This window comes from Trematomus bernacchii, unplaced genomic scaffold, assembly GCF_902827165.1.
Source record: "Trematomus bernacchii unplaced genomic scaffold, fTreBer1.1, whole genome shotgun sequence".
Taxonomy (NCBI): domain Eukaryota; kingdom Metazoa; phylum Chordata; class Actinopteri; order Perciformes; family Nototheniidae; genus Trematomus; species Trematomus bernacchii.
In genome coordinates, this window is record NW_022988066.1 from 5,230,673 (window position 1) to 5,239,123 (window position 8,451).

General features: G+C 38.5%; 1 non-coding gene across 1 annotated transcript; it reads left to right on the forward strand.

Annotated features, from left to right (window-relative positions):
* Positions 1–5,638: 5,638 nt before the first annotated feature.
* Positions 5,639–5,712, forward strand: trnai-aau. The gene has a single exon. It is a non-coding gene; the product is annotated as a tRNA-Ile (tRNA).
* Positions 5,713–8,451: the final 2,739 nt, after the last annotated feature.

Below are 8,451 nucleotides of genomic sequence, written 5' to 3' on the forward strand. Positions count from 1 at the left end.
CTGGAAAAAAATAGAAATAAATGTATATATATAAAAATATATAGTATGTTGAGAAAAGTCAACAATTTACTAATAAGAGTTTCAATAAAGAACCTTACTGATTTTTCTGGTTGAGTATTTTCAATAGTAATAGTATTGATAAAATCCAAACAATAGCAATTATGTTCCCATCTGATGTAGAACATAATGATATAAAATAATACGTGGTTCATTCGGCATTTGTCTCCAGCATCACACTTCACGACGATGGGTTCTGTTATCCTTCAGACTGGATCCCAAGACTTTCTGATTCATTAAAAAAAACGACACAATGGACACCAATTTAAGGGCAACGCCACTAATTTGTGTAAAAGGTTGTTATTATGTTTCCTGACAACAAATCCCCACTTAGAACCTGAATAGCTGTAACTTACTATAAACAAACCCTGTTTGCAGTCATTTGTTTTAGAAACTTATCTGATGATTTTAGAGCTTTGCCAAATATGCCAATAAGATGACATTTAAGGCCTTAATAAGCCGCTTTATTTTTAATGTCATCAGCTGCTTAATAACATGGGATTAGCCAGGAAGAAATTAACATGATTGGCAGTGGTCTATTATTTGTGAAATGTGTTGACATTTAAGCATTTTTTTCATACAAATAATTTTGGATATACTGTATGTTGAGTGGTTCAGGTACAACTTAAGCATTATTCAGTTTCTTTCTTATAAAATTAAATAAATATCAAACCATGTTGGCACTATTTTATTCTATAATTGTTAATCTAATCTAATCATCTGCTTCTGTCTTAAATGATTATCATTTATGACTATGATAAGTATCACGTTCCCACATAAATGGTGATATGTTATCATGTTAGCATAATCAATTATTGGTAACAAATATTATTGCTTAAAGGTGGAGTAGGTAATTTTGGAGAAACCAGCTCGAGTGCGCTAGAATTTGAAAATACACAGCCGGAAAAAATCTGCCACTTCCTTACAGAGCCCCTCCTCCAACACACACGAACGCGCACATGACCAATGAGGGCACGAGATAAGTTTGTGCACAGATGGAAGGCTGACAGGCAGGTAGGCCATCCAGTTATTTTAGCCGGGCCGGCTAAAATGATTGGTCGTGCTTTTTACAGTACTACGGCTTCCACAGATGACATTTTTGTATGGATTTTTTGTCAAAGCACTTAAGATATTCATTGCTATCGGGATGTTAAGAGCATTTCATGGAATATAACTAAAAGTGTATCTCGAGCCGGTTTCTCAAACTTACCTACCCCACCTTTAAATGTGTTTATATACAGTCATTCTGTGCTCTATCAAATACGATGATTCCTTCTTGTGCTGGCACACATTAGTTTACAAATGCAAGACCAAAATATGATTTGAGGAACTCATTAATGATATTATAGCTTTCTATTGTATACACTATAGACAAAAAACTAAAAAACCCAAACAATATGATCAATACATAATGGCTACCTTATCTCTGTTTAGTTGGAATCTTTTGAAGTGCTGTTACTCAGCAAAAACACATTGATATCTTGTAAGTCATAATAAGAACTGAATGCAATATCTGTACAATAAATTATTCTGAGCGATGGTAATATGGATCAGGCTCTGAATACTTGACGTGACTAAATGTCACAGTATGACATGCATGGCAAGCACTCGAGAATTAAACCTGTGTGACAAAGCAATGTGATAATTGGACCACTTGGTATGTCAAGGATAACCTTTTTTTCTTTTTCCTTTTTGCCATCAGTGCCGCTGTGAAGTCGAACTCACATATGCATTTGTCACACTTTAAAGCTCATACTTTCGGTTTAAAATTGCCGTTTACCTTACCTGAAAAAACGAAGGTCAATACATTAAAAAAAAGCATGCCATCACAGCTCTTCCACTGACAAATGTAGTCCGCCCTTTTTATTCTTAAATATCACTGTTTCATTTTTTTGTCCCAGTATTTCCACTGATACATCAGAAGATGTTCTATCGTAGAAGAATATAAAATGAAGAGACTGCTGCTGTGAATATTTCCCTCCCTCTTCTGCTCTAATTTGAGGGCAGGATCATGCTGGGGCGTATGCTATAGACAAAATGTTCTTACTGATGTTTTACTTGAGGGTTTAACATACAATCCTTTCAGATAAATTGCCAGATGTAAAGCTGCAATGTCAGCAATCATGCTTTTCATGTGAATCCGTTGCAGTCATGAATGAGGCTTTGAAGAAAGCAGTGTGTTTCTTTGATACGTTTTCATTTTTTCACCATTAAAGCTTGTAAACAGTTGCAGTACATTGTACAATAATTAAATCTGACCAGCTGTTACATCTTTAATGTCTGTACACATTAAGACAGCATGCTGATGTTAAGTATGAGTATTTATATACATAGTTATTCTGCACCATAAGTGTACGCTGATGGACTGTTTTCCATATGCTTCGTGATTTTGCAATATAAATAAATGTGTGAAATGTCTGCTGGAATAGTTCAAAAGGCAGTCATGTTTTTAAATGTAAGCTAGTACCTACATATTGTTTTACACATATTTGTTGGTGCTTATGTTTTGGATAAAGTGGGGGAAATGTTGAACAAAACAACCTTTAAAAAATACATCATTGTTTTTTTTGTGCTTCTTTTTCCTTTGCTGGCTGAGACCGGAAACATTTTGGTGCGCTTTTTTGCTGCAGTCTAGACGAAAACCAACAGTTCTCTTATTCCTCTTGCAATCTATGCAGCGCTTCTCTTCGTCCACTGTGGTGGTTAGGATACAGCGATTCTGCACCACAGGATTGCCACGATTTTCGTTACAGATGACAGAAATCCAACTACGCCTGTTAGAAAACGGTGTTCCTTCTGAAGACACATGTAAGAGTTTTTTTCGCAAGCTGGAGCCTGTACGAGTTATTGTTGGCCGCCTCATTATTGTCTTTGCCGGAAAAAACATTGCAATACCTGCTACAAACACAGTCAAGTCACGTTGTACTGCAAATCACAGTGCAGCATAAACATGATCATAAACATAAGATATAAATAAACATGCAGTCGTGGCTACCCGCATCTAGCAGGGATTCCTTCTGCTAACATATGATTAACTTGTGTGTGTGTGTGTGTGTGTGTGTGTGTGTGTGTGTGTGTGTGTGTGTGTGTGTGTGTGTGTGTGTGTGTGTGTGTGTGTGTGTGTGTGTGTGTGTGTGTGTGTGTGTGTGTGTGTGTGTGTGTGTGTGTTCGTGTGTTTCCTCCTCCTCATCATTAATGGCATTGCACAGCCCTTCTTCGTCACATTAAGAGCAACAGACCTCCCCTCTTATTGTGCCAAAAAGAGTGAATCTCATTACCCACTGGGTGGAGCTGTCACACTCTCTCCATTTCTTCTTCTCTCTCTCTCTGTCTCTCTCTCCCTCACTTCAGTCTCTCTTGTCCCTTTTGCCCATCCTCTCCCTCTAAGTAAATGTGTTCGTCACCTCATCCTTCCTTGGTTTTTCCTGTCTCCTGGTTAGGATTTCACATACCAATGAGGCTGCTCCCTGTGCATTGTTTTTCTTTTCCTCACATTGACCTGACCCATTTCCTTCCAGTTCAATCACCTCCACCACATCCAGTATTATATGTATATTTAATTTACACACTTCAATCCCCAAGATGAAAAAGACAGAGAACTCAGGTTTAATGCTCTATTTACTCATACAATATACAAGAAGGCTACAGATGCTGCATTGCTCCTTGGTGTTCAAAAAAACAACTCAGAGAATTACAGATCTTATTTTTGATCATTGAAATCAAAAGCACATTTTGATCAAGTTTCAAATCCTGACACTTGTAATGTTTACGGTTCACATCGTTTTGTCAACAGAGCAACAAACCCACAAGGTCACAGTTCTGCCACTGGCTCCAATTGTTTGGATATACTTATTTATTAATTATTGACTTTGCAAAATAAAGGTTAAGTATTTTTTGACTACTTTGTAGGCTATGCACCAGAGACTAGCATTAGCACAGGGGTAACTGAGATCCATTGAATCAGATGAAGGCACAGTAGAAGTAATTGTGGACTCACTGAACAGAAGTGAACAAATAGGACTGTCATGAAGGAGTTTACCTTTCTATAAAAGTCCTGCACTTGACCTCTTAGCCTCACATAGTCACAATGCCGGTTGGCAGAAAGTAAGCCCTTCTTAGTGCATGTATTGTAAATCACTGGCAAGGGTAGTACTTTTACGTAAAATAGTCTCCTCCAAGAAAACACTGAATATTCTGGCATTATTATTGGATTGATGACATAAACCATCAAACATGTGTTACCCTTGTTGTCATCCTTTCACTATGTAAACTTTCTAGTAGTACTTTAGTAGTTTATCCATGAAACACGTTTTAAATAATTAGATATTAAATTATTTTATTTTCTATTCAGATAGCGTATTTGTAGTGTTTAAAAGAAAATCTTGGCATTGGTATTTTTTTTTGGTATGTGTTTAATGCAGATTTGTTATTTCACTGTGTGTTAGGGGTGTAACGGTTCACATAATTCACGGTTCGGTATGTACCTCGGTTTGGGGGTCACGGTTCGGTACGGGTTCGGTACAACAAGAAAAAGCAAAAAAAGTCCCAAATGCATAATTCCAGGTTTGTTGTTATTTATTTTTGAACAGTAATGCAAGTTTCAGTATAAAAATAAGGAACTTTAACATTTTGAATAATTAACTGTATTACAAAGTTAAAAACAAACCACAAACTGTAGGCCTACCACACAGATGGCCATATTATCTATAATGGCTGATGTCAAACAAAAAGGTGTCATCAAGCTGTAAAACTAAAAAGAATGTCTTGAAAATATTACAAAATAAATAATAAGAAAGTGTTTCAAGGGTGCATAGCCATTGAAATATATATGCCAATAGCTTCCGTTATTTATTTTTGTCTGTCGGCTTTCATTCATGTCTATTGGCTTCTTAAAAACAGCGGGGATAAGTTGTTGAACTGCTGTTGTCTTTCGCCGGGCTCCAGTGATTGGCAAATCTGGATGATGCCTTCTGATATGATTTAGCATGTTTGGCGTGTGTTACCATTATCATACCGCACCGCTGTCGAACAACGCCGACACACCGTCCTCCCGATCCACCACTCGCACTCCATCGTTATTGTAGTCCACAGGGAACCCGAAATGTTCCCACACAGCTGATTTAAAAGAAGCAGGTGGATCTTCTAGCTCCTGTGTGTTATCTGAAATCGCCATACTAACTTATCTTCTTCTTGTATTTTGTTCGTTTTGTTGTGTTTTCTTCTTGTTCTTCCTTTGTTGTTTAAGGGCGGCAGGCAAACAGCTTTTAGGCGCAATACCGCCCCCTGGATTATATATAGTGTAATGGATACTTCCCTGAGGGACAGACTTTTTTCCCTTCATAAACAAAGGCGTATTCGTCGTGTGACTGCATATGCCGAACCGTGACGGTTAGGGACGAATACGGATACCGTGGGTGTTTCTCAATGTCGAGTAAAGTTGCTCCAGAGCCACTATTTCAAGCATACTACGTCATCGAGTGCCGCCGAAGGACTGTTCCAATGTCCAGCATACTTGGAATTCTACCGAGCCCGGCGTACTTCGTAGCGAGAAATTTCGAGGCTGCACATGAGTAGACTCCGCGGCCGGTTAGCTCAGATGGTTAGAGCGTGGTGCTAATAATGCCAAGGTCATGGGTTCAATCCCCATACTGGCCAGTGAATCTAACTTATTAAGTCAATGCAGCTGCAGTGTTTATTTAAAAAAAAAGTAGACTCCGCGGTCTTAAAATCCCCACAATGCTTTGCGCAGGGACCAATTTCCCCAAATCTGTGGCGGGAAATGTAAGGCGGGGCCTCTCATATGACACACACCTGCACACTTGCTCGCTTGTTCCACTCTTCGTTTTTCGAATGCCAGGAAGTATTATTGCCTCGCTTCTGAAGCAAGTTACTCGGAAGACATGTGCTATCAAGCAAGCGTACTCGACATTGAGAAACACCCCGTTACACCCCTACTGCGACGCAGTGGCGAGCCGTGAGCTTTATATCGAGGCCCTCTGACCCCCACCAATTCCCTCGAAAAAAAGAAAAAAAAAGAGTTATTACGTCACAGCGTATACTTCAGCGGAATATCAAAACAACGGCCCAGGGTGCAAAACGCATCAATGACAGCGACCCTCTACCACACAAAACAACACCTGTGAACCCAATTTGTGTTCTTTGACATTGAAAATGATATTGCATTGTGTTTGTTACTTTCGTTGCAGTTGTATTTCTTAAGTGTAATTTGGCATGCTTTTATTTTGAAGGCGAGTTCACGCTGTTGACAGGAAGTTGTTGTTGCTATGGAAACAAGAACAGTTTCACAGCGGGCGGAACTTGTCATAAAGTCCGCGATAATAAAACCCACCCATTTAGAGGGAAGATATGATTGGTCAATTGTACTGTCATTTGACATTACTCTCTCGTTCAGTTACTATAGCGGGCCCTCTGTGAATCGCAGAGAGGGCCAGACGAGCTTCTTTCATGTAACCCTTCACATTCAACAGAGACTGAACAGGCAGATTCAAAGGATTTATTTCTTTGGAAATGTTATTTTAAATACAATTAAATCAAGTTTTTTTTCGGTAAAACTAATGAAAAATATAACAAAAATAATATTAAAAAAATATATATTTAAAAAAAATATATATTTTTTAAATGTTTTTAAATATTATTTTTTTGAATATCTTAGGGCCTCACAGAGGGCCTAGAGGGCCCTGACGGCTCGCCACTGCTGCGACGATAAAAGGAGGAGTGAAATCCCTCCAATTCAAATCCTCCAATTGTATTAGGAGCTAGAAAGTTGAACAGATCATAAAGCCCTCTCTAATATTTATTTTATATTTGCTTTGAAAATATCCTTAAACCCCTTTCTTTATTCAAGTTTATCACCAAGAATAACTTTGATTTAATGAAGAATAATTATACAAAGCCTTAATGCAAATCCTTTTTTCGTTTTGATTAAGGCACTTATTATGCCGATAATGAAACAACCTGCTCAATGTAAATGCTCAATTGAACTAGAGGTTGATATTTTGTTGCACTAACAGCTTCATCAACACCCTCTCTTTCAGGCCCCGTACGTGTAATGCATCAAGTGTAATTAATCATGGAAAATATCAAACAAGGACACAATGCTTACAATGTGTGGCGCACAAATATAATAAGTAGGCTAAAATTCAATGCAAATATTTTGATCTCTGTGAAAGTGTTATTATGATGTCCAACCATTGACGGATCAATCACATCCAAAATGTTATCTAATTTATTAGCTTCAATAACTCTCACTGATATGTAAAGGAGCATAGAGGGAAGGTAAATCAATCCAATTTCCCAATCATCTATTTGACTTGTTAAGTGCTGTTTTAACTTCACACGTTTATTTTTAGATTAATTGTTGCCAACAGTCATACTGGGGTATTCAGTCCATCTCGCCAAAAGCCTGATACCTGTCCTGATACGTATTAAATGTCAGAAAATTGTGAAAAAGGTATTTTAAATATTTCTAGCGCCCAATATAACATCAGCAAGTTTTGACCGAACATATATCCAGAAGATATTAATTTCACTATCACATAAGACATACTGTACGTCAGTGACGTGCGGTGAGGTTCATGGCTGGTGAGGCACTGACTCTTTCAGAGTCAGATTTACAAATATTATAGCCTATTTTGACCTTAATCGAAATATTCTGTTATTTTCAAAAGCTTTTTTAGTCTGATGCTATGATTAATTTTAAACAGACCGATCAACAAAAGGATACCCAAAATCTAAATATTGGATTGTTCTTTCTAAGTAAGATCCCATTTTCATTACAGTTGTGGTCTTACCTTGACTTGAAGATGAATATAAGTCCATGCTATCCTTCTGGACAACAATCTCTATTACTGTTTTGTAAAAGTCCTCCGTATCTTCCTGTAGTTTCAAAAGTCGAGTTTGTTGTTTGCGGTAGAATAACAGTAGCAACAAGAACCTGTGGGCTCACGTGCGCCCCCTTCAGTGCGGCAGAGGTTATGGCTGCCTCCCCTGGTGCATTTTCATTGCCGTTGAGAGCAGCGAGCCTAAATATCATATATACGTGAAATAAGTTACTTAGAGACTATGGATGGCGAGGATAAATGTAATAAAGGGATCTACAAACATTACATTGGTGACCTACAGTGAGATGGGAACAGGCATGCGCTTAGGGCCCGCTTTCCAGACAGTTTCTGTGGGGTGACGCATTCTGAGGTGAGGCAGATCTCATCTGTGCCTCACCTCACCCCACAGTAAATGGCTTGAGCGCACTCACAAAATAAGTGGCCGCGCTAAATTAGTGCCCGCGCTCCAGCAAGTTACTGTGGGCTTACGAGAGGCAGTGCTCGTGCCTGCCTCACTTCTCATAGCTCCCGTAGCGGAGCTCGGCCAATTTGC